The sequence below is a fragment of the Gorilla gorilla genome, chromosome Y (genome assembly GCF_029281585.2).
Source record: "Gorilla gorilla gorilla isolate KB3781 chromosome Y, NHGRI_mGorGor1-v2.1_pri, whole genome shotgun sequence".
Lineage (NCBI taxonomy): Eukaryota > Metazoa > Chordata > Mammalia > Primates > Hominidae > Gorilla > Gorilla gorilla.
The window spans coordinates 15738946-15748775 of NC_073248.2; the positions used below are offsets into that span (position 1 = coordinate 15738946).

The 9830-nt window shown below is 45.7% G+C and overlaps 1 long non-coding RNA gene across 1 annotated transcript; it reads right to left on the minus strand.

Moving 5' to 3' along the window:
• Nucleotides 1–275: 275 nt before the first annotated feature.
• Nucleotides 276–9592, minus strand: LOC134757949 (uncharacterized). Its single transcript, XR_010132616.1, has 2 exons — nt 9427–9592; nt 276–1052 (listed from the first exon to the last, which is right to left on the minus strand). It is a non-coding gene; the product is annotated as an uncharacterized lncRNA (long non-coding RNA).
• Nucleotides 9593–9830: the final 238 nt, after the last annotated feature.

The window sequence follows — 9830 nt, forward strand, 5'->3', positions numbered from 1 at the left end:
TTGTGTTTTTTTATTTGGTTCAGAAATTCACAGTTAATTGTCAGGTTGGCTGAGACCTAAGAGGGTCCTAATCACCACCCCCTTCAAAAAAAACCCACTCTTCTAGAAAGAAGAAGAGCACACAACACCCAAGAACAGACATCTCCCAGTATTTCATAGCCCTGTAGCCAAAATAGGGAGAGACAACAGAAGTCCTGTCCACAGATCCCCTTGTATTTACTTCCAGTTGGGTTTCCAGGCGAGTAAGTGTTTCACATCACGAGTGGGCATTCCTCTATTTTCTGGGGTTTTTATTCTAGGACAGAGAGTATGAGAAGCAATAACATCAGAAAGGAGTGAGGTTACAATCTGGTGAGGCATGAATGAAATCCCACACCTTCACCTGCTAAAAAAGGTGAAGACAAATGACACAGAAGTTGCTTCCAATTCCATCCCCACATTTCCTTTAATGGCACAAGCAGTCCACACAGTGGCCCAGTGTTCAGGTAGGAGTACTCCAAAGTGCAAGGAATATGTGGACTGTAAACTGGGGCAACCTTGGCAACCTCCCAGTTTGAGGGCTTTCATAACTGGAGCCAAATGGGATAGGGATGGACTGATGCTGGGTGGGACTTGGTCTCCAATCTTGCCTCTTCTTTCCAAGATTTCCATGTTTCTCATCAGCCTAGGGTTTCCTGGGTCTGGCTCCAGGCCTTCCACTCTAAAAGTTTTCCAGTTCACAGAAGATGAACTGGATTCCTCACGTGAATCAATTTTGAGAATATTTCTTTCTAAACACTGTCATGTTTAAATGACTGGCCAGCTGTGATACTTTTGAAATCTTAATCTCCCGTTAGAGCCAGCAACAAGAAAAATCTTGTTTTCCAACTTTTATTGAAAGGAGGCATGATTCCTGTAGGATGAGAAGCAGGTAGCTCTGTCTGGATTTTCCAGGTAATCTTGGCTCAGTTTCACTTTATTTGCACGTTATTTGTCATTGTGGGTGGTGGTAGGGAGTGGGTCCTTCACTGGGCTCTTGTGGAATGGACTGCCTCTCGCCAGAGATCTTTTGCCTGCAAGAAATTTCAGGGAGTGAAAAGTATTTTGGTTATTCTGACTATGCTTCAGGTTATGGGAAGCAGTCTCATTATGGGGGCTGAGAATGTTTGCACTGTGCAGGAGGTTTTGTGGGTCCTCTGACAGGAATATTTGAACATAGCTTGGACTCCAGCACACATTAGCTCTTTTTCACAGGAGAATCTTGATTTTCATTTGCTTTCATAAGGGGTTAATATTACCCCTCAACAACACTACTGGACAACATTTTCTGGATTTCAATAGCCACAGATGGCCTCCGAGACACTGTCTCAACCTCATCTGCACCTATGAAGACCAGTTCAAAGTGTAAGAACACAACTCCACCTTGGACTTGCCTTTCTCATGGTTCCTGCCTTTCCCTGATAGCCCATGTGAGGTCCAGGATGAAGGAAAGCAGTGAGGTCAAAGCTCCAGCCATCTTTTGCTGAAACCTGCCTCTGGGGTGTCAGGTATGAATCTATAACCCAAAGACCCCTGGAAAACTTACCAGACTGTATTCCCTTCCCCATGGGAAAATATTCTTGCAGACAACCACTTTTGGGAAGGAAGGCAGTAGAGCTATTTGCAGCTACCAGCTCACAGTTTCAAAACACCTTTTTCTCCAGCTGGACCTGACCAAGGAGACTGCTAGAAAGGTCCCTATGGTGGAGACATTTAGGGTCCAGCAGTGGCTTATCACAGTTGAAATTTTTCCCAATACCAGACCAGCTCCACCTGTATCATTTTCCTCTGGTTAGGCAGGCTGACAGCTCTGATAGCAAGGAGCATGAGCCTGCCTCATGAATGTGCATGCACTAGACTCAAGGCACCAGGCATAAGTTGTGAGGTATAAATAACATCACAGTGAATGCCACCATTGCCTAGAGATAAGTCCCTGCAGCTTGGTGGATAAGAAGTCCTCCATGAGGTTTGTCCGCGGTGGACTGTCACCTGTTTTCTTTGTGGGATCCACAAGGTCTTGTAAACTTAGGAGAGGGCACATGTTAACCAGCCTGAAGAAGCATCAAGCAGAGCCTCAGAAAGAAACAGCAAAATTCCTAAAGATCCAAAAGGATCTGCAAGATGCCTCAGGCTGGCCTGTACGTTATATGGGTGAGTCTTCTTGCATCTCTTGCCACTGAGATTTCTAGGTACAGTCCTCCTGGTTTCCTTGGAGTTGCTTCCTCCCAGTTGGAGCTTTCTCCATTACCACACAGCCTCAGAATCTGCCTGGCTGTGTCTTTCTGTGGGAGTGTTGCAAGTGTTGGATGCCTGCCTGTGTGTTTGTCTTTGTGTGTTTGTGTGTGTCTGTGTGTCTGTGTGTCTGTGTGTCTGTGTGTGTGTGCCTGTAACTGGAGTCTGCTTAAAGAATGCGGATAATGAACTGCAGGGCTTCTTTTTTCTTTTTTGAATCTCCCAACTTTTTATTGGCCTGTTTGTGTGGCTCTGTTTGGGCTGCAGAGCTCTTTTTGCTTTACTTTTCTATGGATCATAAACCATAGCGAATTGGGACGATGGCTGAGACCCACTGGGGTCCAAATCACCTTCCCCTGCCAAAAAAAAAAAAAAAAAAAAAAAAAGCCACTCCTCTAGAAAGAAAAGGAGCAAACCACACCCAAGAAAAGACATCTTCTAGTGTTTCAGTGTCCTTCAGCCAACAGAGAGAGAGACACTAGCAGACTTGTTAGCAAGGCTCCTTGAATTTACCTCAAATTTGGTTCCGGCAGAGCAAGTGCTTCACATCATGAAAAGGCACTTTTCAATCATCTTGGTATTTCACTGGGGGACACAGAGTGTGAGCAGCAATAAGGTGTGATAGGGGTGAGGATAGGCTCTGGTGAGGTGTGGGTGGCATCCTGCATCTTCACCTGCAAAAAAGTTGAGGGCAGATGACACAGAAGGTGCTTTTGACTGTATCACCACATTCTCTTAATTGCACAAGCAGTCTACACTATTGTTCAGTTTTCCATCAGAAGTACACACACATGCAGTGAGCATTTGAAGTACAAACTGAAGCCAACCTTGCAAGGGACTGATATGAGGACCTTCATACTCAGAACCAAATAGCAGTGGGTTGGATTGATGCTGGGTGGGATGTGGATTCCACACCTGCCTCTTCCTCTGACTTCCATGTTTTGCAACAACCTAGGGTTTCCTAGGTCTGGCTCAACTTCTTCCACACTAAATGTTTCCTAGTTTATGGAAGATGATCCTCATGGGAATCCTTCATGTCAGTGTTTTCTTCTAAGAAGGGTCATCTTTTAATGACTGGTCAGCTGTGATATTTTTAAAAGTGTAAATTCCTGTTACAGCCACCAACAAGGAAACTCTTGTACTCTGACTTCTATCAGAGCACTGCAAGATTCCTGTAGGATAAGAAACAGGGAGCTGTGTCTGGATTGGCCTGGTATTTTTTGGATCTGATTCACTTTATCTCCACATCTTTTCTCATTGTGGAGGGGGTCTTTCACTGGGCTCTTGTTGGATGAGATTGCTTCTCCTCATAGACCTTTTGACTGCCAGGGATTTCACGGAGTAAAAGAAACTTTGGGTAGGATGGCTGCATTCCATGTTGTGGGTCGTGGTCTTGTTGTGGAGGCTGAGGTTGTCTGCACTTTGTAGGAGGCTATTGCATCCTCTGGCATTAGTATTTGAAAGTTGCTGTGACTCCAGCACATGTCAGCTCATTCTCTCGGGTGAGCCTTGACTTTTCTTTGCTTTTATTATGGGTACACATTTCCCCTCAATGGAATTACTAGGCACATTTTTCAGGTTTCCAACTGCCACAGTCAGACTTTGTGACACTCTCTCAACTTCACCTGAACCAGTGAGATGCCAGTTCGAGGTGGGAGAACACTACTCCATCTTGGACTTGCTTCTGTTTTGGTTCCTGTCTTTCCCAGGCAGCCCCTGCGAGGCCCAGGATAAAGACAGGCAGTGAGGTCAAGGGCCTGGCAATCTTTCATGGACACCCACCTCTGGGGTCTCATGTATTTACCATCACCCAAAGACCCATCAACAGTTCACCAGACAACATTCCAACCCCCATGGGACCCGATTTTTGCACACAGCTTCTTTAGGGAATGGAGCCTGAAGAGCAGTTTCCAGTGACTACCTCACAGTCTCAAAACACCTCCTCCTCCAGCAAGACTCGACAGTGGTGATGACATGAAGGGGCCCTAGTTTCAAGACTTTCAGGTTCCCACAGTGGGTTATCACAAGCAGCCTTTTTATGGATATCAAGTCAGGTCTGCCATAACCATTTTTCTCTGGTTAGGCCACCTGACAGCTGTGACACCAGGGTGCCCAAGCCTGCTTCGTGAATGCCCATGTACTAATCTCAGGGCACCAGGCCTGAGCTGTGAGCTCTGGCTAGCATCACAATAAATGCCACCGTTGCCTAGCGACAAGTCCCTGAAGCTTGGGGAGAAGGAGACGTCCATGGAATTGTGTCAATGGTGGACTGTTGCCTGCTTTATTTGTGGGATCCATGGGAGACTCCAATGATCCCAGAAACAGCATATGTGAGCCAGCTGGAAGAAATGTCAAGCAGAACCCAAGCAATAAACCACACATCTCTAAGGATCCAAAAGTTTCTGCTGTATTCCTGAGGCCTGCCTAGATGTTGTAGGGATGAGTCTTTTTGAAACTTACCACACAGTATTTTTTGGTATGGCCAGCCTCTTTTCCCTGGGGTTGTTCTCTCCCAGGTGGGGTTTCCTTCAGGACCATGCAGCCTCATAAGCTGCCCATCTGTGTGATTCTGTGGGAGTGTTGCATGTGTTGGATGTCTCCATGTGTGTGGCTGTGTGTGTGTGTGTGTGTGCACCTGCCTGTAAGTTGAGTCTGCTTAAAGGAATATGGCTAATGAACTGTAGTGCTTCTCTTTTTTTTGAGTCTCTTAACTTTTGGTGGCCTGTCTGTGTGACTGTTTGGGCTGTAGGGCTCCGTGTTCTTTATTTCTCTGTGCATCATGAATCTGCAGTCAACTGGGACACTGGCTGAGAAGAGCCATTGTCCAAATTACCTCCTCCTGTGAAAAAAAAAAGCCACTCTTGTAGAAAGAAGAGGAGCACACCACACCCAAGAACAGATATCTCCAGGTGTTTCATTGTCCTGTGACCAACCCAGGGAGAGACACCAGTGGTCATGTTTGCAGGGCCCCTTGAATTTATCTTGAATTCAATTCCCAGCAGAGCTTGTGCTTCACTGCTTAAGGGGTCAATCCTCCACTGTCTTGCTATTTCATTCTGGGACATAGAGTTGGAGTAGCAATAATTTAAGATATGCGTGAGGATACAATCTTGTGAGGGGTGGATGGTGTCTCACACCTTCATCTGCAATACAGTTGAAGACAGATGACACAGAAGATGCTTCCAAACCAATCCCACCATTCTCTTAATTGCACAAGCAGTCCACACACCTGGCCCAGTGTTCAGGTGACAGTACTTCAACGTGCAGGGAAGATTTGGAGTGCAAACTGGGGCCATCCTGGCATACTCCTGATTTGAGAGCTTTCATACCAAGAGTCCAATGGGAGTGTGGTAGATTGATGCTTGGTAAAATTTGGCCTCCACAATTGCCTGTTCTTTTTCTGAATTCCATGTTCCGTGTCAGTGTGGGGTTTCCTGGACCTGGCTCAGTCTTCCACACTAAAAGTTTATCATTTGACAGAGAACAACCTTCATGGGAATCCATTGTTTCAGTGTTTCCTTCTAAACACTGTCAGGTTTTAATTACTTGGTAGCTGTGATAGTTTTAATACTGTAAATTCCCTTTATGCCACCGATAAGGAAATGCTTATTCTCCCAATTCTATCGGAAGGCTGCATGATTCCTGTAGAATGACAAGCAGGTAGATATATCTGGCTTTTTCCTCTAATATAGGCTGTGTTTTATTTCATCTTCACATAATTTTCACTGTGGAGGGGGTCTTCCATTGGGTTGTGGCTGGATGGGTCTTCTTCTTGTCACAGATCTTTTGGTTGCCAGGGATTTCTGAATGCAAAAGGGACTTGTAGGCTGGCTGCACTCCCGTTTGTGTATTGTCGTCTCATTGTGGGAGCTGAGGTTTTTAGCACTTTGCAGGAGTATGGGCCTTCTGACAGGAGGCTTTGAACGCTTCTTAGATGATAGAACAAGTCAGCTTGTTCTCTAAGGTGAGCATGATTTTTCCTGGCTTTCAGAAGTTTCCACACTATCCCTCAACAGCACTACTGGACTCACTTCTCAGGCTTGCAATCACCACAGATGGCCTCAGAGACACTATGAAAACCTTGTCTGCACCCATGAGAGGACAGTTTGAGATGTGAGAACACTGAGCCACCTTGGACTTGCATTTGTCATGGTTTATGCCATTCTTAGAGAGACCCTCTGAGGCCCAGGATGAAGACAGGCAGTGAGGTAAAGGGCTCATCCACATTTTGCTGACACTCCCCTGTGGGGTCTCAGGTATGATTCCATCAAACACCCCACAACAACTCACCAGACTATATTCCAAACCACATGGGACCTGAATCTTGCAGACGGCCTCTTTTGGAAGGAAGTCAGAAGAGCAGTTTTCAACACTCATCTCAAGTCTCTAAAAGCCTCTTCCTCCAGCAAAACCCGACCACGGACACAGCCTGAAAGGGCCCTAAGGTCGACACTTTTAGGGACAAAAAGTTGGTTATTGTAGGCAGCCTGAGCCTGCCTCATGAATGTGCATGTGCTAGTCTCAGAGCACCAGGCCTGAGCTATGAGTTCTGCCTAGCATCACAATGAATAACCTCTTTGCCTAGGGAGAAGTTCCTGCAGCTTGTTGGAGAATGAGACCTCCATAGAGGTGCTTCAGCCATGGACTTCTGCCTGTCTTCTCTGAGTTATTATCGGGATGGTCCCATGATCCTAGGAAAGGGCAGATGTGAGCCAGGTTGAAACAACGTCAAGCAGAGTCCCTTTTTAATGAGTGGGAAGCTTTGATACATTTAAAACCATAAATTCCCATTACAGACTCCAAAAAGGAAACTCTTGTTCTCCAACTTCTATTGGAGGGTTGCATTTCTGTAGGATGAGAAGCAGGTAGCCATCTCTGTCTTTTGTTTTTAAATATAGCCTCTGTTTCATTTCCTCTGCATGGCCTTATTGTGGAGGGACACTTTCATTCAGCTGCTCCTGGATGGGACTGCCTCTTGCCAGAGATTATTTAGTTGCAAGGGATTTCAGAAAGCAAAAGGTACTTTGAGTAGGCTGGCTGCCTTCAGGTTGTGGATCATTGTCTCATGGTGCAGGCTGAGGTTGTTGCACTTTGCAAGAGGCTTTTGGGTCCTCCGAGAGAAACCATTGAGCATTGCTTGGACTCCAAAACAAGGCAGCTCATTCTCACAGAAAAGCATTGATTTTTCTTTGCTTTCATGGGGAATTCTCTGTGCACCTCAACAGCACTAATCGACACTCTTTTCAGGCTTCCCATCCACACAGATGGCCTCTGAGACACTGTCTCAACCTCATCTTCCACCATGAGAGGTTAGTCTGAAGCGTGATAACACTTCTCAACATTGGACTTGCCTCTGTCATGCTTCCTGCCTTTCCAAGAGAGCTTCTGTGAGGCTCAGAATGAATGGAGGAGGCGAGGTCAATAGTCAGGATATCTTTAGCTGACATCCACCTCTGGGGTCTCAGATATGATTCTATCACCCAAAAACCCTCAACAACACACCAGACTATTTTCCAATCCCCATGTGACCCAATTCTTACACATAGCCACTTTGGGGAATGAAGTCAGAACAGCAGTTTCCAGTGACCACCTCACAGTCCAAGCAATGTTCAATGATTCTTGTCAGAGGACCAAATGTTTCCTGCAAAGTGCAAAAATCTTCAGCCCCTTCAAAGGAGACAATGACTCACAACCTGGAGCAGACAGCCTACCCAAATTCCCTTTTGCTCCCTGAAATCCTTGGCAGCCAAAAGATCTGGGACAAGAATCAGTGCAATGCAGAAGAACCCAATGAAAGAGTCCCTCCACAATGAGAAAGGACATTCAGAAGAATTGAAACAGAGACTAGATTACCAGGCAATGCCACACATGGCTGCCTGCTTCTCAACCTACAGGAACCATGCAGCCCTCTGAAAGAAGTGACAGAGTAAGAGTTTCCTTGTTGGCAGCTGTAAAAGATATTTTTGGTTTTAAAAATATCAAAACTGCCCTGTAACTAAAATGTGACAGGGTTTTAGAAGGAAACACTCATGCAATGGATTTCCATGATGGTTGCCCTCAGTGAACTGGGATGCCTTTATTGTGGGAGACATTTAGACAGACCCAGGAAATCCTAGGCCAATGCGAAAAATGGAGGTCAGGATAAGAAGAGGCAAGGGTGAAGGCCACATCCCACCCAGTGTCAATCCATCCCACTTCCATTTAGCTCAGGGCATGCCAGCCATGAAATTGAGAGTATGCTATGATGGTTCAAGTATGCACTCCAAATGTTCCCTGCACATAGAAGTACTCACACCTGAACTCCAGGCCATGATATGGATGGCTTATGCAATTAAGCAAATGCAGAAATGCTGTTGGAAGCATGTTCTGTGCCATCAGTCTTCACCTTTTTGGCAGGTGAAAGTGTGGATCCGAATTCAACACTCATCACATTGAATCCTCACCCCATGTCACCTTATTGATGCTCATGCTGTCCGTCCAAGAATGAAATCCCAAGATGATGGTCAAATGCCCCTCACGATGTGAAACACCTCCTTGACTGTGAACCAAATTCTAGGTAAATTCAAGGTAAATTTCAGGTAAATTAAAATATCTGCCCCACAGATAGGACAGCTGGTGTCTCTTTATGGGTTGGCTGCAGGAAAATGAAACACTGGAAAATGTCTCCTCTTAGTTGAGGTGTGCTCCTCTTTTCTCTGGAAATGTGGCTTTTTTTTTTTTCAGGTATAGCGGATTTGGGCCATGGAGGGTCACAGCCAGCCTCCCGAATGACTGTGGATTCTTGATTCACAAAAAAAGAACACAGAGCCCTACCCCGCAGCCCAAGCAGAACCACACAAATGGACCACCAAAAGTTGGGATACTCAAAAAAGAAAAAAAAAGGCGCTGCAGTTCTTTAGCTTAATACATTTAAGTAGACTTCACTGAAATGCACACATACACACAAACACACAAACACACACACACAATCAGACATCCAACACTCACAACAGAAAATACAGACTTGCAGTTTCTAAGGCTGTGTGGTTCTGTAGAAAGCCCCACCTGGGAGAGAACAACCCCAGGAAACACAGGAGGGCTGTACCTAGAAATCATAGCAGGGCAAGTTTCAAAAAGACTCATTCCTACAACGTCTAGGTAGGCCTGAGTCATCCTGCAGGTGTTTTGGATACTTACAGATTTTGTGGATTATTCCTGGGGCTTTGTTTGACCTTTCTTCATGATGGTTAAAGTCTACCCTCCTTTAGGATAATGGGACTTTCCTGAGGATCTCACATAGTAGACATGTGAGAATCCACAGCCTATGCACCTCCACGAAGGTCTTCTTCTCCACCAAGCCTCAAGGACCTGTTGCTAGGCTACAGTGCTCATTCATTGTGATGTCTGCCAGAAATCACTGTTCTGCCATGGTGCCATGAGAGTAGAGCATTTTCATTCATGTCACAGGCTCAGGGACCCAGGTGTCAAATCTGTCAGGCTGTCTAAGCAGAGGAAAAGGTACTGACAGAGCTGGCCTGGTGCTGGGAAAATGGCTACCTGAGACAACCAGTGAGAGACACTCAAATTCTTGACCTTAGGTC